This window comes from Myxocyprinus asiaticus, chromosome 26 (genome assembly GCF_019703515.2).
Source record: "Myxocyprinus asiaticus isolate MX2 ecotype Aquarium Trade chromosome 26, UBuf_Myxa_2, whole genome shotgun sequence".
NCBI lineage: Eukaryota > Metazoa > Chordata > Actinopteri > Cypriniformes > Catostomidae > Myxocyprinus > Myxocyprinus asiaticus.
Window position 1 is genome coordinate 43765016 of NC_059369.1, and position 23591 is coordinate 43788606.

The window sequence follows — 23591 nt, forward strand, 5'->3', positions numbered from 1 at the left end:
CAGAAGCAAAATTACACAATGCAACAGGACTGGTGAGCCTGAAGATTGCCTTACAAAAAAGTGCCATGGCAATCATAGTTTCCACCAAAAACATATTTACAGTTATCACACTCTGTGTGCATTACGTTCATTCCTAAAAAAAAATAAATAAATAAATAAATGCTTTGAACATTGGTTTATCATTTAAAAACAAGATGGCTTTTTGAAATAAAAATGTTCTGATTTCTCTTTTTTTTTTTTTATTTTTTTTTTTTTTGCCAGTTTCATTTGAAATGTAAAAAAAAAAAAAAAATAAATGAACACAATGTACATGGACCGTACACGGACCTATCACTATTACTATTATTCAAACCAGAGATTGAAACTTGACTAGAGTCCCACTTTAAGGAATATTCCAGGTTCAATCAAAGTTAAGCTCAGTCGACAGCATTTGTTGCATAATGTTGATTACCACAAAAATCAATTTCAGCACTTTCTTTAAAAAAAAAAAAAAAGCAAGAATTGAGGTTATAGTGAGGCACTTATAATGGAAGTGAATGGGGCCAATTTTTTGAGGGTTTAAAGACAGAAATGTGAAGCTTATAATTTTATAAAAGCACATACATTCATTCTTCTGTTAAAACTCGTGTTATTTGAGCTGTAAAGTTGTTTAAGTTGTAATTTATACAGTAATTTTATGGTTTTCTGACATTACATCATCATGGCAACGAAGTTGTAAAATTGGCTATAACTTTACACAGATGCGGTTAGTACGTGATTTTATCACACTAAAATCATGTTTACATGCATATTGTTTATGACTTGTGTCTATACTTTTGAAACAGTGAGTATTTTTACATTAAAAAATTGGCCCCATTCACTTCCATTGTAAGTGCCTCACTGTAACCCAGATGTATGCTTTTTTTTAATCCCCTTTTTCTCCCCAATTTGGAATGCCCAATTCCCACTACTTAGTAGGTCCTCGTGATGGCGCAGTTACTCACCTCAATCCGGGTGGCAGAGAACAAGTCTCAGTTGCCTCTGCTTCTGAGACCGTCAATCCATGCATCTTATCACGTGGCTCGTTGTGCATGACACTGCGGAGACTCACAGCATGTGGAGACTCATGCTACACTCTGCAATCCACGCACAAATTACCACACGCCCCATTGAGAGCAAGAACCACTAATCAATACTCGTTGAGCTACCAAGGCCCCGATTTTTGCTTTTTTAAAGAAAAGAAGGGACGAGTGAAAATACATTTTTGTGGTAATCAATATTATGCCACAAATGCTGTCGATATGAGCTTAACTTGTATTGAACCGGGAATATTCCTTTAAGGTGGTTTTCTGTGGTCCAAATCCGAACACGACTGTTCCCGGCACCCTACACCCCTACTTTTCATGTGAACCATGCTCTGTTTCGGACTTAACTGCCAGTGTGAAAGCCCCCAGAAGTCACAGAAACCAATTGAAATTGAGAATTGGACTCTAAATTAGAGACTCATTATTCGAGTATTTTTTAAATGCTCTGTTTGCGGTAGAGGAAACTGCTGTTCTAATGTCGATGAGAGCGATAAAATAGCTAAATCAATGTGTTTTCAAATGGAAACTTATTAGTGTGGACGTGGCCTTAGACTCTCCTTCAGAGACTTTTGAACATCTCTGGTTCATACTCAAGGTCAGCAGTTTTTAAAAAACACCCGGTCTCTAACATATACTGTAGATGACCTGGGTAAGTACGTAACATCCTAGCAACCACCCAGAACACTATAGCGACCACATAGCAACAAGATAAATACCACTCTGAACACCTTGTTATCATGGTGACAATTTTTGCACAAGCAAGCAATGCTCGCATATTCTTCAAAATATGTAAATCTCTAGTAAGGATGGGGAGATATGATTATCTCACGATTTGGTTTGATATATGATATGAGATTCACAATTTAATATAACCTCGATCTGATATAATAACACCTAAAATTCTAAGTTTATTTTTGGAAAAATGTTTGAGCAATATGCACAATATAATTTCTCATCAAAATAAAGCTCTTTAATACACAGTATAAATGCTCAAAATTTAAATAATAAGAGTTTCTCACATACCTGTCTCTATAAGACAAATGAGCCATCAAAAATAGTGGGCTACATGCAGGCTGATCAGGTGCAGAACAAAGCAGAACCTGTCCTGTCCTTATTTAATAATAATTTGTTTGTCATCATTATTATAATCACATTTTAACTTTTTAAAACTGTAAATCCTTCAATTAAAATTATATCATGAAACTGAACATATAATAATGATAAGAGCTCAGCGAGTTCGAATCCAGGGCATGCTGAGTGACTCCAGCCAGGTCTCCTAAGTAATCAAATTGGCGCAGTTGCTAGGGAGGTTAGAGTCACATGGGGTAACCTTCTCATGGTCGCTATAATGTGGTTCTCACTCTCGGTGGGGCATGTGGTGAGTTGTGTGTGGATGCCGTGGAGAATAGCGTGAAGCCACCACATGCGCTACATCTCCGTGAGCCACGTGATAAGATGCGCGGATTGACGGTCTCAGACGCAACTGAGATTCATCCTCCGCCACAGTCACTATGCCACCACGAGGACTTAGAGCGCATTGGGAATTGGGCATTCCAAATTGGGGAGAAAAGGGGAGAAAAAAAAATAATAAAAATAATAATAATGATTAGAGCTGTCAATGTTAAAATAATGTGTACAATTTACAAGTAATAAAACTGAGTTTACAAGCAAGTACTAAGTAAAATGTTACTGTCACTTTAAGAGATTAACGGCCATGTAACAGACTCGCACAGTGTTTCGGTTCCTTAACGAGAGAGCACGTGTGATTAAAATTCTTTTAACTTTTTTATTTAACTGTAAAGAACAGAGAGGATATTAAAAGACACATTATTTAATGAAAGTGGAGTGCGGGATCTCATCGTTGATGGACACATTACACGGAAGCACTTTTCAACAAAACAAGGCAATTTTCCAGGTATTCCAGTACTTACATTTCTAAAAGCTAAATTCGGGCACTTAAAGGACCTTGTGCGAACACTGTAAACAGTGCAGAAAAATAGTGCAGTAGGGGTAAAATCAAGCGATAGAGATGTTATGATGTTTAAAGGGTCATTTCATTTATGATCACATGGACAGAAAACAATGTTGCACAATTTTAATTGAGTTTTGTCTCAATATGGATTGTAATTTTTTTTTTGGTTCACCATATATCAAAATTCTAAATATCGTCCCATCCCTAATATCTACACATGATTTTACAATAACAGCAACAACTTTGGTATATTGGCACATTTACATGTAATGAATGACTTTTGTGATTGTTTTTGTATGTTGTGAATATGACTGAGCGCCAACGTTGTTCAAAAATACTATTTTATTTTCTTCTCTCCTCAAAATCTTGCTCTTTACATCCTCCTGCCTCTCGACTTCTGTAATGTGTTTATCTGTTCCCACTTTATGGAGCCTTTGCCTCTAGAAACAATGAAGATTTTGCAAAAACCCACCGACCAATCAAGCGCTGTATATTAATAAAAGCCTCTCACCCGTGTCTTTGTCCTCTATACATCACTAATAAAACACACAATGCTCCTTCCCACTCCAGAACACTCTGATTACTAGAGCAGAGAAAGAGAGAGACTTACAAAGTTTCTGTTTGGTTCTCCTCACAGCAAATACATAATCAAATGAAGCTTTGAACTCTCATCTGCTGCATTTTTTTTTACCTCACACATCTGTAAAGAAAAAGTGCCTGCGAAAATGAAAATTCTGTCATTATTTACTCACCCTCATGTCTTTCACTCATCACTTTGTGTGAAGAACAGACCAAAATTTAAGTCATTATTCACTGGTAATTTTCCCCTCCAGAGAGCTTTTCTCAGCTGCGATCAGACCATTGAGTCAGTGAGTTCTCGACTCGAGAACCGGATAAGATTCATAAAAAAAGATATCTTACTCAAAAAACTATTGGTTCATCAATTGACCATCACTGCTTTTTCTCTTAAAAGTTCTATGGAAGGTTTTCTATGTATAACTACTGAAATTTCAGTCTGCTCCTGACACATATCTATCATATAGCTTCAGAAGACTTGGTATGTCATTCGGAGTGTGGAATACATTTAAGATACATTTTATAATATTTCTTTTTTTTTTTTTTTTTTTTTTGTCACAAATGCATGAGACGCTAAAAAAACTGTTGCACATGCAACGGTCAGAGACATCTGTCTAGCATATTTACATAGAAAAACAAATGAAAAACTGCACGGACGGACACAATAACGCATTTAGTGTGAACGGACCCTTAGATGAGGTCTTTGGCGGTTAATGTGTCTTGCTATCTTTTCAGAGTCTTGCAGTATAAGCAATGTATTTCAAAACACTATGTCAAGTTGAAAGGAGTTCAATTCCGAAAAGTGTGTCTCGAGATGTTCTCTGCAATAATCGAACACGGTGCCGTGTGGTGCTCTTATACTGATTCGCTGCACCCCTTTTTGACTTTGGAGACAACGTCGATTTAAAAGTCTGGTGATCAGTGATGTCTTGCAGCTTTTACTATCCAACTTAAATAAAGTTGAATATATAGTATCAATCAAAGTTTTATCATATTTAATTTAATTTGTAAAATGTATTTTCTCTACCTTGGAATAAATAATGACAGAATTTTCTTTTTTGGGTGGACTATTTCTTCAAGGCGACAAAGAAGGGGAAGAGAGACAATATGAGTCAGAAACACACACACACACACACACACACACACACACACACACACACACACACACACACACACACACACACAAACACATAAAGCAGAGAAAACTTGTAATTGTCTGCTGAATTCCCCCAAAGTTAAGTTTGTGTTTCATTCAAAGTTGTCGTGGATAATCAAACCCTCTGCCTCGGTCTTTAACCCTGATTTTCAATCTTAAAATCCATCACTCCTTTCTATGTTTATCTGCACTCACATTGACAGGCAGCTGGAACACATTTAATTCTATTTAAACTCAGATCAAGGGTAAAGGGACAGTCGTGTTCAGTCCAATAATTCAATAAGACAACTTTTAGACACAGCAAAGTAACTGCTTCTAATCACCAATAAAGGCCAACCTCAAAACTCCATTTAATTTTTTATTTCTTCCAAGTGTATAGCATTCTAAATGTGTGAAATCTGAGCAATTCGATGACACACACACACACACACACACACACACACGGCTGTCACAAAGCTGGAGAAATGAACGTGATCATAGCAAACTGAGCTAATATCACAAGAAATAGTGGAGTGGTTTGACTTTTAGAAGTATCCCTATAGCTCATAAATCTGGTTTAGTGCAAGCAGAGAAAGTTTAACACAAATCTACCATCTAATAATGGCCTTTTAAAAAGTCTGAGGTCACACCTGTGATCTCAACTAGACCTGCTGGTGTCTCTACTCCGTGCCTGTCCACTTTTTCAGCTATCTTGGTTCTAGTAAGTATTTTTTTCCAATTCATTTATTTCCACAGGGATTTCATAAAATCCTTCATAAAAGAGTTCTAATCCATGAACCGTGTGATCATATTGCTTTAGAAGACATTAATGTAACCGCTGGAGTTGTATCGATGACGTTTATGCTGACTGTCTGTGATTTTTGGAGCTTCAAAAGTCAGATCACCAACCATTTGCATTTTAAGGACCTACTGAGCTGAGATATTTCTCTATTTTTCTTCAAATGTGTTCTGCTGAAGAAAGAAAGTCATACACACCTGGGATATCATGAGGGTAAGTAAATAATGAGAATTTTCATTTTTGGGTGAACTATCCCTTTAACGACTTTAATGCGGGAATTAACTACAATCCCAGAACTATTGCGAATGATGTAATCTAAAATTAAAAGCAACGAAAAAATATAAAACTATTGATTTAAAGTCGCTGATTATAAGTGTAGAATCAATATATTTAAAATACATTGGAAAATATTCAGTTAATAATCATTTCGCCTTTGAAAAAACTGGATTTTCACTTCTGAAACCAGACTGTTGTGCTCTATGAAATGGATAGATCTAGCAATGGATGAGCCATGTTCAAAGATGTTAAACAATAGCTGAGTTGCTTGGTAACCCCCTACAGTCATTTAACAATATTACTTGGAAAAATTGAATATCTAGTGTTAGGTGTAGCAATATCAATAGTTATGCTTGCCTTAGCAAACACCACCTATAAATGTAGTTATATACCCTGTAAAAAATGTCTATAATTCTAACGGTAAAAGACTGTTAAATGCTACAGAAAAAAAATAAGTTACTGTAAAATATATGTTAAAACATTTTAATATATTTAAAAAGACAATACATGTAGATTTACAGTAAAATTTTAAGATGTAAAAAGTATGATTTTCCCGTATACTTAACAGTTCAAATGTATATTATGTTTAACAAGAGAGTACATGTACTTTTTATGGTAAACTATTGTTAAAATTACGGTAAAAAAACAGTAATCGGGCATTCCCAGAATTCCCTGCATGACCCATTACATTTCTTTATATTTAATGGGAATAGTTATGTTTCTTCTTAGTTTTAATATCAGTTATGTACTTTGGGTTGTTCTGTGTTATATTTGATGTAAGTAGCGGATTTAGGCATGGGCGACATGTGCAGCTGCCCAGGGCGGCGGCATCTTGCGGGGGGGCACGAGGCACCCACACAGATCCCCCCACCCGGTCAACAACTTTGGGGGCGTGTTGAACCGGGTTTCGCACAGGGCGCCATACAAGCTAGAACCGCCACTGTTTGATGTAGTGTTGTGTTGTTCATGTTTACTGCATTATTTTAATTTCACATGTTTTACCCTGATGGTTAATATATTAATTTAATCATTTAATAATATAATCAATGGTACTGCACCGTATAATATACCGTAAAAACAAAATTTTTAAACTGTTAAATTTACAGGTTGTTCTGTAAAGTTGTTTAATTTTTACTGTATTTTTTTTTTTTTTTTTACATAATTATTCTGGCAACCACAGCTGCCAGGTTTATTTATTTATTTATTTATTTATTGTAAAAACAGCAGAATTTCTTTTAAAGTGTACTGAACATCGCTTTTAGGCACACCGTTTCATGTTGTGTCAAATAACACTGATTAACTGTAGTAAAATCACTGTCACACACAGCTACTGCTTACGGCAAAAAGCTTTTTGCTTTAGTACCCGACTCAGAAACTATCTATTCCACTCCCAGTCCATCATTTATCAGGGAATCAGAAATCCAACATTAATTCATATTTCATTTGCACATGTTTAGAATGTCCCCAATTACTCTTCACCCATACTGGCAACTGAACTTGTGGTCAAATGCTGATAGTATTAGCCAGAGGAAATTCATAACAGGCCTCCATTGGCCAGAGTTTAGGAGAGAGAGATTGCTAACAATGCATTGATTGAGCTGCGCACATACAGCAGCAGACAATGATTGTGTTTAGCTGAAACACACTGTGGCTCTGCTCAACAGGGATTTGGTTTTCAGCAAAGATCCAGAGAAATGGGGATATAAACCATGTATGGAGATTAAGACAGGGACAGTCCATCACTGTCACACCTATGCAGGTGCACACACACACACACATGCACGCACGCACACATTTACACATAAAGACGCCAAAGATAGGTGTAAAACTTTTGAGATTTGCTCACTTCAACCTTATTCGATGTCTTAAGTGGTTTAAAAAGCATGTGACCACATGGGCTCGTAGTGTATAAGCTCACCCGCTCGAATATGTCTCTCAAACATCAGATATATTGACTCATCAACCTCTGCGCTAAAACAAGAGTTTAAACTTTGCAGTTTATGTCCGGCTTTGAAAGGAAATAACCATCTGATCAGAGAATTTTAAAATGTGCCTGACACTGACAAAAAGTGATACAGACGAGAAGCAAGCACATCTATTAAAAATCCTTTTTTTTTTACATCTGCTAAGTAAACAGTCCAACTACAACTGCAAAATCTGATCAGCACAGTTATGAGTATCTCAAAATGTGCTCTGCAGCCAGGTGATTAATTAAAGAGATTAACTGTGTCTAAAATCAAAACCAAAAATCTCTCCTAATTCTCACTTAAAGACTCAAATAGATTCTCATATGCTTAAAACATCAGCTCTTTCATTCAAGAGTATTCAACACAGAAATTTTGACTTTCACCGCAGCGGGCTAGTGTGTGTGTGTGTGTGTGTGTGTGTGTGTGTGTGTGTGTGTGTGTGTGTGTACAGGTTTGGCCATACTTTGGCTATACCATGTCAGAAAGTAAAAGTCGTCTCAAACTGGTTTCATGAACATGACATATAACATGCAATGACACTGGAACTGCAGGTGAATAGTCCCTTCCCTAAGCTCCGCCCCCTCGCTCTGACGAGCTCTGCAGAACTCCCCATTGGAATGAATGGGAAATTGCCGTGAATGTCGCGTTTTTTTTGGCAAAATATTCTCATAAACGGTATGGATAATATTTTAACGTGACATTGTAATGCATATTTATCTGAAGTTTTTTGTAAAAGAAATTGCTAAATTACACAGTATTTTTATAAAAACTCTGGAGACTGTGAATCAGGATCAATGCAAATGATTATTACAGTCACTTGAAAAGAGAAAAACATCATTTAATAGTGATTACACATCTAATAACATTAGCGTCAGTGAACAGAGCTGTTTATAACGTCTCATAACACACTCATTTTGATGCTGTGAACTGTTTATTTACTGTTGCACTTATTATGACTTAAAACAATACATAAATGAATTAACGTTCAGTTATTATCTTTTGTTTAGCTTTTGTGCAATTGCAGATGTTATATGTTCATTTGGGAATGAATGCTGACACAGTTTAATCCATAACATGCTCTTCTCCAGATCTATTATCAGATTTTTAAAGAAAGAAAAACACAGCTTGTATCCTCTCTGGGTAACTCGTGTCACTATTAAAAATGACCCGGCAACAACATGTTTTCCATTTTTTTGATTATTTTGATAAAATCCCGCTTAAAAGTACTCAAACACAAATTACTCCCATAGGCTGTCATTGGAAAATAGCAAACACGTGTCAGAGTAATGGCGGCAGGGCAACAGTTGCTAAGACAGGATTGGTCAGAAGCGCTTTCAAGGCGGGGCTTTGCAAATTTTCCATCTGTTGGGACACTCAGCATTTTAACACACCTGTAGGCATTAACAGTTAGATATCTGATAAGCAAGGTCTTGGCTGGGAGGAAGAAGATTGAAATAAAAAAAATTGAATGAAAAACTCTATTTACAATTAAAAAAATAAAGGCTATTAACAGCTGCAGGGTTCATGCTGCTGTGTGTGTGTGTGTGCTTGTGTTGGTGAGAAAGAGATCTGACCGTCAAGAAACACTGATTGTGTAACAGTTGCTCTTGTTTCAGAATGATAAACTCAGTTGTGTGCTCAGGTTAACAAATATGAAGCATCTAGCACATATTTGTAGCCTGAGGACACTATCCATTGAAATGATATCAGGTGATGATATCAGCATAGAAATCATACCAAGCAAAGTATAAAGCAGCCCACTGTATATAAAATACTGTTTTTTTCAATTAATGTATTCTTAAATGGTTAGTTCACCCAAAAATGAAAATTCTCTCATCATTTACTCCCCCTCATGATTATCCCAGGTGTGTAAGACTTTCTTTCTTCACCAGAACACATTAAAGAAAAATTGAAAAATATCCCAGCTCAGTAGGTCCTTAAAATGCAAGTGGATGGTGATCAGACGTTTGAAGCTCCAAAAATCACAGACAGTCAGCATAAACATCATCCATCCGACTAGGGTTAGGAACCGAGAACCGGTTCTTCTTCAGAACCAGTTCCATTCTTTAAAACGTACCAGAATCGTATGATCTTCATTCATTAAATGCATCTTACTAAATATTTCAAAAATACATCAGGCCATCTAAAATCAATTAATAGAGAAAATCTCCATCCTGCATACATGCACACACTGCTTGGGCACGTTTGGACTAAACGTCATCTTTTGTGGGCGAAATAATTAATTTCAATTATTTAATAATTGTTGCTTATTTGTTTTAATTACAGATCTGAATCTCAGCCAAACCCCAGCAGCATCAAATCTGTATTAAAACATCATATCTAACAATAATTCATTTAAGACTTGGAAACAACTGAGAAATGCACTTTTTACCTCAATATTTGTCCTTTACCATATGTATATGTAGTAATTATATATAGTTGTCTAAAAGGTCTTCAACTGAACTTACAGCTGAAATTACCTGAACAAAATAAACCGGTTATTAATCGGTTATCAGCATTTTGAAATAATGTTTCACTCCAGAGCAATTGAAAGGAAGTTTGTTCCCGTTTTTGGTTTTCGTCTTCATTGCTTTTTTTTTTTTTTTTTTTTTGCGTTTTGCATATTTCTGCCACATAGCTTAACGGCTACAAAACAACAACAACAACAAAAAAACTATTGGACATATTGCCCAAGAAAAAAAGACAGAAGACTTTAGATCATTGTTGACTGCATAAACTTTTGCTATAAAAATTACCCGTATAGGAGCAAAACAAGCAGTAAAGGAAACCAGATCAACACTGCCTGATACTGACAAGCTGTGAAAAACTTCTGCAGGACACGGCAGTGAGAACAGAGTGAGACCGCCTCAACAAAACAATCACAAGAGTGCTAACTTATTTATGTGACATGACAAATACAGCTCAACTTTTCATCGTGGAGTTAAAAGTTTAAAAGTGTGAAACTCTGTTAGAGGCTTGATGGAATTTGAACACATACACACTCACACACACACGCACATACTCTACGTACATGCACGCACACAGCCAGAGAACTGTGAAGAAGGGATAAATTGGTTACTTGGTGGACAAATTGATACTGCATGGTTTTGTGATTATTTTGGCCTTACAGTCTGATTTTGAAATGCTCTCTCACTCTCTCTCTCTCTCAGTTATATTGACAAAGTAAATTCGAGACCATTACCATTTCAATAGTTATTTTATTACAGGCTACTAATCTAGTTTCTATATTTTAGTCATCTATGTTTGGCTTTTACAATTTATGACAACAGGTTTCACAATGTATCTCTATTTTATAATAGAGTACTATCACTTTAAGTGTCGCATAAAAAACAAACGATCAAAACAGTCATTTTGCATGTTGGTCAGACAGGGGGGATGGAGCTCTGTGATTGTACTGGGATTTTTGTAATTTGCCATGTTTGCACATCAATTCTATAGTTTAATTTAAATTTGTATAATGTTTATTTACTGTACTGTCATTTTTGTCCTTGGTATTTATTTATGTTTCTGCTGTTGAAATGCCTCAATTTCCCTCCGGGGATGAATAAAGTAGTATAGTATTGTATTGTATTGCAGGGCTCCAGACTGCGACTAAAAATAAATGATTGCGACAATAATTTAAAATCTAATCGCCATTGATGTACATTCATATGCGGTTTTGTTAGATATCATCTTGTGTGTTACTGACTACATCTTTAGAGCGCCAGTGTGTCTCGTGACACTTTTCATCCTTTCTGTTGATGATATGAGCCCTCTGGTTGAACACAACAACAAACACAGTGTGAGCCATGATGTCCGATTTGTGAACAAATGACTCTTTTGAACCGGGTCTTTGTATTGAATCACCCGACAAAAGCTCGTTTGAACTTAGGAGCTCAGGTTAGCAATTTGAATTCGAGTCACTTTCTCAGCAAATCAGCCATCAGTGAGTTCACAACTGGGAGTGCAGACATTTCAAAATAAGAGTCCCATGTGTATTTCGGGCTTGTTTATAATTAAAAGTCCCGTGTTATTTTTCTGGTTATTATTGATTGGGATTGGAGTAGCACAATAAATGTATATATCGCCTCCCTTTCCAAGTGAATTATCCAAATATTCCATGATATGCATAGTTTACCGTAGTTGGGGAAGAAAACAACAACAATGAACTTATTTTGCTAATAAAGACAAAAGCAATTATGAACAATGAGACAGAAATCCGAACAACATCCCTGCATACTATTAAGTGTGAAAAACCCTGGAACATCGTTGGCAAAGCCACTGCCCCATCGGAGAGGCACCTTAACAAAAGGGCAGGGGCTTGAGCCCATAGAGCCACCCCCTCTGTGCGTGCCTGTTGTAAAGCCATATGCAGTAAAATGAAAAATGTTGTGAAAACAATCCATGGAAAAGTGCTCCTTGTTAAATGCAATGTAAAGGAAACTACGGCCTATAAGGCAGTCATCTTAAGTGTTGATAATATTCTTCACTACTCCAAACCTACTGCAGTCAAATAAGTTACATTTTCAGTGAAAGGATCTCAGTACTAAACTTTTTGCCACTACACAACTCAATCACTGGTGAGTAATCACTTGGGCAACTAGCTGGACTTCATTTGAACACATTACTGTACTGTTAACCATGTTACCCCTTTACATGTCTCTGATCACTGCTTTGTTCAATTTCACAAGATACTTTCATCTAAACTACCACATACTCCCTCTCTGGTTTCCTTTCATCATAACCTCAGTTCTCTCTCACCCACCCGCTTTTCCACTGCTGTTTTTACCTCTCTTCCCTCGCAAAACCTCTTTTCCTCTCTGGATGCAAACACTGCTACAGACACTCTATGCTCCACTTTAACAACATGTATAGACTGCATCTGTCCTTTATCCTCCAGGTCAAAGCGAATGACCCCGAAACCCCTGGCTCTATGGCGTTCTTCATGAACATCGGGACCGACCTCAGGGCGACTGAGAGGAATGGTGCAAATCTAAAGATCCTGCAGATCTGGGTAAGTACCAGTCTCTGCTTTCTTCCTTCTCGGATAATGTCCCATGTGCAAAAGCTTCCTATTATCAGGACAAGATCAACAACAGTACAGATGCTTGCAGCTTATTTAGGACATACTGTACACTCCTCTGTGCTCCCCACCTCCTCACTGACAGCGCATATTTTGCCACTTTTTTTACTGATAAGCCATCAGCAGTATATTCTTAGCACCACCCTCTCTCAAACATTCACCTCCTAGGGGCCTGGGTAGCTCAGCGAGTATTGACGCTGACTACCACCCCTGGAGTCACGATTTCGAATCTTGGGCATGCTGAGTGACTCCAGCCAGGTCTCCTAAGCAACCAAATTGGCCTGGTTGCTAGGGAGGGTAGAGTCACATGGGGTAATCTCCTCGTGGTCGCTATAATGTGGTTCGCTCTTGGTGGGGCGTGTGGCGAGTTGTGCGTGGATACCGCGGATAATAGCGTGGACCGCCACACACGCTACGTCTCTGCGGTAACGCGTTCAACAAGCCACGTAATAAGATGCACGGATTGACAGTCTCAGTTGCTCAACTGAGATTCATCCTCTGCCACCCAGATTGAGGCGAGTCACTACGCCACCACGAGGACTTAAAGCACATTAGGAATTGGGCATTCCAAATTGGGGAGAAAAGGGGAGAAAAAAATCATCCACCTCCTGTATGCAGCTCTTCTCTCTCTAAGTTCACACCCAACTGACACTGAGGTGTCTAAACTCCTTCTCTCCAACTATCCCACCACCCTATTCCTTCCTACCTTCTCCAAGCCATTTCTCCGTCCATCCTACCAGCTCTCACACATATAATTAACACATCTCTACTTACAGGCACTTTCCCCTCGAGGCTCTAGTAACTCCACTGCTTAAAAAAAAAATCTGCGCTTAACCCCACACAAGTAGAAAATTACAGATTGGTTTCTCTCCTCCCATTTAGGATGAAAACACTCGAAAGTGTTGTTTTCAATTAGATCTCTGCTTTTCTTTCACAGAACAAGCTGCTAGACGACAATCAATCAGGATTTAAAAGTGGACATTTCACCGAGACTGCCCTGCTGTCTGTCACTGAATCCCTGAGACAGGAGAGAGCGGGATCCAGATCATTCATCCTCATTCTGCTGGACCTATCTGCAGCGTTTGACACAGTCAACCATCAGATCCTCCTGGCCACCCTTTCTACTCTGGGCATCACAGGAATTGTGCTAAGCTGGTTCAAGTCCTATCTTTCAAGGTAGCCTGGAGAGGAGGGGATCTCGGCCTGCCTGGAGGACATCTTGGCCTGGAGGAAGGAACACCACCTTCAACTCAGCCTAGCTAAGACTGAGCTCCTTGTCTTTCCAGCCAACCCTGCTGTTGAGCACAAATTCACCGTTCAGCTGGGTTCATCTACAATAACACCATTCAAAACAGAAACCTAGGGGTAATCATCGACCACATTTCAAAAACAGTCTGATCATATAGATTTACACTCTACAACATTAGGAAGATAATACCCTTCCTCTCTCAACATGCCACAAAATTCATTGTTCAGTCTCTTGTCATATCTGGACTTTATTACTGTAATGCTCTTTTAGCCGGCCTCCTGCATGCACAATGAGACCTCTCCAAATGATCAAGAATGCAGCAGCATGGCTGGTCTTCAACAAACCCAAGACAGTGCATGTTACACCCCCCATGTCTCTCTACACTGGATGCCGGTTGCTGCACATATCAAGTTCAAGGCTCTGATGCTGGCATATAGAATAGTAACTGTGTCTGCACCAGGTTAGCTACAAGCATTCCTGCAGAGCTATGTTCCCATCAGAAGGCTGCAGTCTGCAAATGAGCAGAGCCTTGTGGTACCAACACAAAGGGGCACCAAATCACTTTCCCGGACTTTGGCTTCACTGTACCAAGATAGTGGAATAACCTTCCCAACTTCATCTGTGTTCCTCTCTGTTTTCAAAAACATCTAAAGACACACATTTTTCACGAGCACTTGACCCTGCACTCATAATAATAATAATAATAATAATAATAATAAAAATAATGATAATACAAATGTTGTTGCACTCTAATCTCTGTCATGGCCTGTATTTTCAAATAAAATTGAAACTTTGTAATGCAGCACTTTTCATGTTATTGTCTCCTTGGGATGAATTGCTTATGTTGTATCTTTCCTCATTTTTTAAGTCACTTTGGATAAAAGCATCTGCTAAACGAATAAATGTAAATGTAACGTGAGTAAATCTTTGCCTAGCTCTAATTTGGTTGCAAATGCGAGAGATTTACTTAAATTGTGAAGGGTTGGCTGCATGGCCAAAAAAAAAAAAAAAAAAAAGTTGCAAAGTGGACCAGCCTTTAAGCTGATAGTGAAAAATCTGTCTCTGGCTCTTAGGAGTAATTCACAAGGTCACTTAACATCTCTCTCTCTCTCTCTCTCTCTCTCTCTCTCTCTCTCTCTCTCTCTCTCTCTCTCTGTGTGTGTGTGAAAACATGCGTACGCACACACACAGGCAGTAGGACATGCTGAGGCTAAAGTTTTTTTTTCTAATTAAGAGACACTGATGCATGAAAACATGCTGTGGTTGTAGTGCAGTTGGTTGATTGTTACAAAAACAGCAGAGACCCATAAAAACATTTGACTAAATGTACCTTTTATAGACAAATATGCTGCCTTGCCACATCAAACAACCTTTATTAGTGGTGTTTGCCATGCTAAGCATTGCTATTACTAAAACTCATTTTTGGGGTTTAGATCACTAACCCTAAAAATGAGTGATAGTAATAGTAATGCACCACTCTCACCAATAAATTTTTTTTTAAAAAAAACTCTCCGAATACCTTAGCAACTACATAGCAACTCGCTGATAACCACCCTCAACACTCTAGCAACTGCATGGACCACTCTGACCGATTAAAAAAACAAAAAGCAACTGCATAAGCCATTCAAACCTGTAAAAACAACAACAACAACAAAAAACAGTACACCTTAGCAACCACATAGGAACATCCTGACAACCACCCTCAACACTCTAGCAACTGCATAGACAGCTCAGACCCATGAGAGAAAAAAAAAAAAATACTCAAAATACTTTAACAACTACTGTACATAATTATAATTTTACAATAATTAATTATAATTTTCTTTATTTATCACACATTATACATTTGCACATATACAGTGAAATTCTTCTTTTTTTCACATATCCCAGCTAAGCTGGGGTCAGAGTGCAGGGTCAGCCATGATATGGCACCCCTGGAGCAGATAGGGTCAAGGGCCTTGCTCAAGGGCCCAACAGTGGCATCTTGGCGGTGCTGGGGCTTGAACCCCCAACCTTCTGATCAATAACCCAGAGCCTTAACCACTGAGCTACCACTGCCCCTCTGAGCTACCACATAGCAATGCCCTGGCAACTACCCACAACTCCATAGCAACTGCATCATCTGAAACCTGTACAAAACAAAAACACTTATAATACCTTAGCAACCACACAGCAATACCCTGAAAACTGCCCTCGACACTCTAGCAACTGCATAGACAACCTAGACCCATAAAAAAATAAAATAAAAACAAAATACTCAAAATACTTTAACAACTACTGTACATAGCAATTCTCTGGCAACCACCCACAACTCTATAGCAACTGCATCGACTTAAACCTGTAAAAAAAAACAAAAAAAAAAAAAAAAAACACTCATAATACATTAGCAACCACATAGCAATGGCCTGACAACCACCCTTAACGCTCCAGCAACTGCATAGACCACCCAGAAGTCAGAACCATTGGAGAAGGAGAGAGAAAAAAAATAAATAAAATTAAAAAAAAACACACAGAGAATACCTTAGCAATAATACAACAACACCCTAGCAACTGCATAAACCATAGAGAGCCACAAAAAAAAAAAATAAAATAAAAAAATAAATACATAAAAGCACTCAAAATACCATAGCAACCATATAGCAAAACCTAGCACAGGGGGTCAGGAATTGGCTGGTTAACAGGTCCCTGTTATCCCCTGCTGGTAGATGCTGGAACTATACCACCCGATGGCAAAAAGCACATTTCTCCACAGATAGCCATGTTTTATGACGAAATACTATTTTTTTCTTCTCAATAACCATTTCAATCTAAATTATTTCATTACATTATAGTATATCTTCATCTGGTGACGGATTGTTTTTGAAAGGCTCATAAAAGCGTGAAATTGATTTTTAATTTCCCCTATCTATTCCCAATGGCAAGTGATCAGTCACGTGACACCCGATCCCGGAATTGAGCGCCCATGAGCAAAGATGGCAGCCTCCATTTTGCCAGCTTCCTGGGATCCCTGCACTAGCTGAGCACAGCCATAGAGATGAACTGGGATGCTAACGGATAGCTCTCTCCAGGAATTTTAGAGCTCTATGCCCTAGCATCAAGGCAGCATGTTTTGCATGAGCAAACACCACTCACATTTATTATTTATTTATTATGATTGCAAAATCATATGCGAAGAATGATACATTAATCAAATGCTACACTTCATTACATGTGCTCGAGGCATATAAGACACCATCAACAATTGTAAAATGCAAATGAGCCATGACATTATTTGTGACTCCCAAAAGACAGAAGTCCCCATAAATCTTTAGGAATGAGCATTTATTCAGTGTCAAGAAAAAATAATTCATTTGAAATGTGATAACAAATAATGGCCTATCAGTTAAACAGATGGGATATTTATGGCTTTACTTCAATGCCTTTATTAAATTAACACACCTTTTTGTCAAAAGCTGACATTTACGGTGACTGTTAGTGTCACACAGCACACGGGTGTTGACATATGCCTTCCAATATGTGTGCTTCAGAGATTGTTAACTCCTAGCGGTACGGCAGGTTGACAGGCTCAGCTGGATGTGTGAGAATGACCAACACAGAGGAAAAGATTTGATTTCTGCATCTGTCTTGTGAGCCCACTGTGCTACCACAGGCCATTTGGGAACAAAAAGCAAATAAACAAGAGAGAAAAGTCAACTGAGAAAGGGAGTGTGATGAATGGGAACAGATGGATGGATGAAAGAGATAGAAAACTGAGTAATGTGGAAAGAAGGAAGGCATATTTTCAACAGTGTTCTACTTTAGAAACTGGACTTGAGATGGACACGCAAATGGCTCGTAATTTGTCCTGAAACAAACTACGCAAGAATATGAATGCAAAAACTACAAGTTTATTCGATGCATTCTAAAATGTGACAGAAAGCAATCACTCCAATATAAAAAAATTTTAATCAGTAACTCTGTCTGTTGGGGGCCTGGGTAGCTCTGCGAGTATTGACGCAGACAACCACCCCTGGAGTCATGAGTTTGAATCCAGGGTGTGCTGAGTGACTCCAGCCAGGTCTCCTAAGCAACCAAATTGGCCCGGTTGCTAGGGAGGGTAGAGTCACATGGGGTAACCTCCTCGTGGTCGCTATAATGTGGTTCGCTCTCAATGGGGCACGTGGTGAGTTGTGCATGGATGGCTCGGAGAATAGCGTGAAGCCTCTACATGCGCTATGTCTCCGCGGTAACGTGCTCAACAAGTCACGTGATAAGATGCGCGGATTGACGGTCTCAGACACGGAGGCAACTGAGATTCATCCTCCACCACCCGGATTGAGGCGAGTCACTACGCCACCACGAGGACTTAGAGCGCATTGGGAATTGGGCATTCCAAATTGGAGAGAAAAGGGGTTTGTCACTGTTTTCCAGTGACAATATCTAAACATCCTTAAAACAAGTCAAATTTACTTGAGAAGCAAAACTGTATAAGACAATAGCACTTGATTTCAGGGAATACATCTTGAATTAAGTTTATGTTTTGTACCCCACTGGTAACACTTTAGTTTAGAGATCAGAAATTAAACAGTAATTCATGACTAAAAATTACACTTGTAAGTGACTAGTTATGGACTTGCTTGGCATTATAAAGTATTTATTAAGCCTTTATTGGCTGATTACTTATTCTTGCTTTATAGCCCCTTTACATTTGCTTTTGTCATAACAATGAATTTCTTAGCTAAAAACAAAACATATCAATAGCTAGAATGATGCAAAATACATCCTTTAAGGTTCTCAGTAATCTGTGTGAATGTGCAGCTTTTAAGTATGAAATACATGTAGAATGCATATAGTATTTCAACAAAGCAGGGAAGGTTAGGGTTAGGTTTAGGGGAAGGGGTTGGTGTAGGGTGTCTGTGGGACTCTAAATAAACACAATAAACATGTTGATGCCCATATACTGTATGGTAGTATTTAATTAGGGGTGTAAATAGCATCTAACACAATATGCCCTTAGTGCAAAGAAGATGCTTTTTGTTGCTATTTACACTAAGCAGCAAAAGTCCCTGCCTTCTATATTTATTTCATACTTATAAGTTGCACATTCACATTATGTAATGAGAACCTATAAAGGATGGATTCTGCACCTTACTAGCTATTGGTATATTTTGTTTTTACCTAATAAGTTAATTGTTAGGATAATAAGAGGCTATTATGCAAGAGCAAGAAATCAACGAACAAAGGCCTAGTAAATACATTATAATTCCAAACAAGTCCTTAACTAGTCCCTTACAAGTCCAATTATTAGTCATTAATTACTGTTAATAATTCTGATCCCTAAAATAAAGTGTTACCATTTTTTTTCAATAACACTTTACAATAAGGTTGTATCCCCTAAAAGTTAACTACATTACTTCACATGAACTAACAATGAACAATAGTTTTACAGCACTTATTCATTTTGATTACTGTTTATTTTCAACATGCTATTACATTTCTAAAAATTAAAAGGTGTATGTTAACATTAATAAATGCATTATGGGGGCCTGGGTAGCTCAGCGAGTATTGACGATGACTACCACCCCTGGAATCACGAGTTCAAATCCAGGGTGTGCTGAGTGACTCCAGCCAGGTCTCCTAAGCAACCAAATTGGCCCGGTTGCTAGGGAGGGTAGAGTCACATGGGGTAACCTCCTCGTGGTCACGATTAGTTATTCTCGCTCTCAATGTGGCATGCGGTAATTTGCGCGTGGATCGTGGAGAGTAGCATGAGTCTCCACATGCTGTGAGTCTCCGCGGTGTCATGCACAACGAGCCACGTGATAAGATACGCTGATTGACGGTCTCAGAAGCAGAGGCAACTGAGACTTGTCCTCCACCACCCGGATTGAGGTGAGTCACTACGCCACCACGAGGACCTACTAAGTAGTGGAAACTGGACATTCCAAATTGGAAGAAAAGGGGATAAAAATAAATAAATAAATGCATTATGAACTAACATGAATGAACAATAATCAATTATGTAACATTGAACAAGATTAATAAATGCTTTAAAAAATATTGTTTATTGTTAGATAATGATTTACTAATGTAAACAAATACAACCGTATTGTAAAGTGTTAAGCCGCCATTTCACTGCATCTGACAAAAAACAGACGATAGGCCTGAAGTTAGTGGTATGCAGAGTATGCACATGGCATACCCTGACATTGCCAGCATTTCAATATTAATTCTCTGTTACATCATTTCTGAATGAAAGGTGATGTGTGTATTTGTATTTTAAAATACATTAGGAAAAATAACCACACACTAAAATAACAAAAGTATATTACACACTAAATAAAATACATCAGAAAAAAATACAAACTGAATAAAAGGTGTTCAGACGTTTCAAACCAATATTTTTGAAAGAATGTGATTGGCGGGACGCGACCAATCGATGTATTTGGATGTTAATCTGGAGTTGACAAGGAGAATGTAATAGTAAAAAGTTTCGTGACAGCCTCTCGTTTAACAATAGCTGGGTTTCATCTAAATGTTTCGCATTTTTAAGCGCATTACTAAAAATGCGACTAAGGAAAATACGAATCCTTGCAGGTTTCCATCCAATATCTTGATCTTTCCAACGCATTATCTTGAGGGAGCTGCCTTGTGATGATGGAGCAGCTGAATGACTTCCTTCGGGGTACAGTTTTATTTGCAGGTTTGAAGCAATTGTACCTTGTTTTATTAAATGCTGCCAGGAGACGCCGTAGAATAAGTGTAATATCTGATATAATGAGGGCTGAAATTGGATGCGATGCCCACACGCCTCCGGCCTGCTCATACCTGGGAGCACCTGTAGCAGCCAATAATGTAATAACTACCGTTAATGTAATAACTGCAAATAACATAATAAATGTTCCATTCTTAATGTAATAAAAGTCAATAATGTAGTAACTTACCAATAATGTAATAAAATTTCTGAACCAATAACGTAATAACTTGTGATTGTGAGGACCCACTTTGGGTTAAACATTTCCGAATTTCAAGGGTTTTGTTCAAAGAATTGTGTGCCAAGGTCAGACCTGTCATTGGGCCAGTCACATCAAGCTATCGCACACTCATAACACACTCACGAATGGTCAAAACACGTCATCATTTTGCGAATACACTGTTTCCATCTCCTCAATGTGCATTTTAACTAATGCAAAACTCTAAAAGCACATTAAATTTAAAGCGAATTTTGAGAGTTTATTTGCATATCAAGCAATTCCATTCAGGATTTCTTATGCACAATTTCAAAATTCGTATAAAAATAGTTGGATGGAAACTCAACCAGTGTTTAAAAAGCAAGCAGAGTACAATTTCTGAACTTTTTTTGCGCACAAAAATCCTACATACTTAAGGAACTGCAAGACGGAGACGTGCATCGTAGACTTGGCACTAATGAACATTCACAAAGACTTAATAAACAGAATAAACAGAGCGAGCACTGAATGATTTTGACACGTCAAGGACCAGGAGGTTGAACTTTTCACTGTAAGGTACTTAATCAGAAATGTAAGACTATTGCTTTATTAGTAATGTAATCATTATTGTGATGACAGGACAATTGTCAGATCTTGCGCGAACAAATTATTGTGCAAATGAACTGTCAGTTTAAGAGGTTTAAATGCAAGTTTATCATAAAATAATGTAAATTAAGACTAAATTTAAATATTTAAATTAAAGCTAACTTAAAACGTTTGAATTAAGAAAGCATAATGTAAACATATAACTGCTGGGGTTCAAATACGAGAAATGAGTAAAAAAAAAATTTATTTTTTTTTTGTCTTCCACGTACCATGGATCTGAATCTTGCGGGCGCCCCTGCCTGAAGTCAGTCATTTCCAATGGAGAGTCACACAGGGGCTGCGTGGGCTTGCGACATTTTTGTATAGGATTTGAGCTTCGGCTGCATTGAAATACTTTAACTCACGCGACAAGACCATATACGACCGCCCGACCGGATGTGATGTATTCATGCAAACAGTAATGTCATTGTGAGGTAAACCTTTGGTAGGTTCTCCTTTCATGAATAAATTGTGAGTGAACATGACAGTTCATCACGACTGCCACTAGGGTGAGAAATACGACAATTGTATGCAAAAGTCGGAGACAGTGAAAAAGCAGCTGTAGCTTTTCTTTTCTTGTTGTAAGGGCAAATCTAACAAAATTAAGTGAGGACAACATACTGCGAATTTTTTTTTTTTTTTGCCAGGGATTCAGAATCGAATGAAATGCACGTACAAAATGAGTTCGTGTTGAATAAAAACATAAAATGTCTTGTTTTACGGCCAGTTTTCTTTTTCAGGTCACCTACTGTCATATCGGAACAACAGTTTGAAGTGGATCTTGCCGAGCAAGCTAGTAAAAGTTAACTAAACTGTTCACATGCTTCTGTTAACTAGCTATCTAAAAAAATCAGTTTTTTGGTGAATCATTTTGTGTACATCTTAAATTTTGGTCCCCTTCTCTTCCAAAGCTTCATTTGTATCGCTTCAGAAGACATGGACTATACCACTCAAATCGGTTGGATTACTTTAATGCTGTCTTTATTTCCTTTTCAGAGCTTAAAGTTTTGATCCCCATTGACTTTCATTCTAAGACCTGTAGACAGTCTTAAATACAAAACATCTTTGTCTTCTGCAGAAGAGAGGAAGCCGTACAGGTTTAGAATATTTTTTACTATTCCTATTAACTATTAAGTGTGCAAAAGGACCACAAACTTCCAATGTGTTGGTTCACATCTGCGTTTGTGTACTTGCGTAGAGTATGTTTCTTGCCAAATGTTCTGTCTCTTTATACGCAGAACAAATTATACTGTCTGCGTCCTGAGGCGCTGAGGGAATACACCCATTTGAGCAGAAGTAAGAGGACATATGAGGGACACATGTTAAAGTGAGTGTGTGTGTGTGTGGTTCAGAGATTCATGCGTGAGTGATCCTTTAAAACAACGCAACAGACCACAAGGTGTGTGTATGTGTGTGAATGTCTTCATGCCTCTTTACATGTCTCAAAAGACAAAAAATCCAAACATTGCCAAAGAATATCAAAGAAGAAAATAGTAGAGAAATCTTATTCTCAAGAATGTTTCATGAATCTGTCCCTAGAACACTGGTGTGTGCTGTACTGTGTGTTTTTGTTTGCAAATGTGTGTAAAGTTGTTAAAGCGCCACTGGTCACTGACCCACAATCTGAAGTGAATCACCCACACTTGAACTGCTCTTGACCCCGCTTATAGAAATCCACAGGCAAACACAAGTGCAGCCCTGTGCTATGCCTGAGAGAGATTTACTTATATGCATAAATGATTCACACATACAGCACACACCTTGTGCGAGTTATTCTGAGAGATACATTCATGTTTGCAAAGCACCATCTGAAATGCTGCAACACTAAACACAGCCATGAACTGTGCAGACATACTCGCAAGGAGCATCGTGGTCAGATGTGTTGCAAACTACAGC

At 38.0% G+C, this 23591-nt stretch overlaps 1 protein-coding gene across 1 annotated transcript in view; it reads right to left on the reverse strand.

The window, feature by feature from the left end:
• Positions 1-23591, reverse strand: part of LOC127416675 (SH3 and multiple ankyrin repeat domains protein 3-like) — a 286289-nt gene that overhangs the window by 238149 nt on the left and 24549 nt on the right. The window lies entirely within an intron of this gene.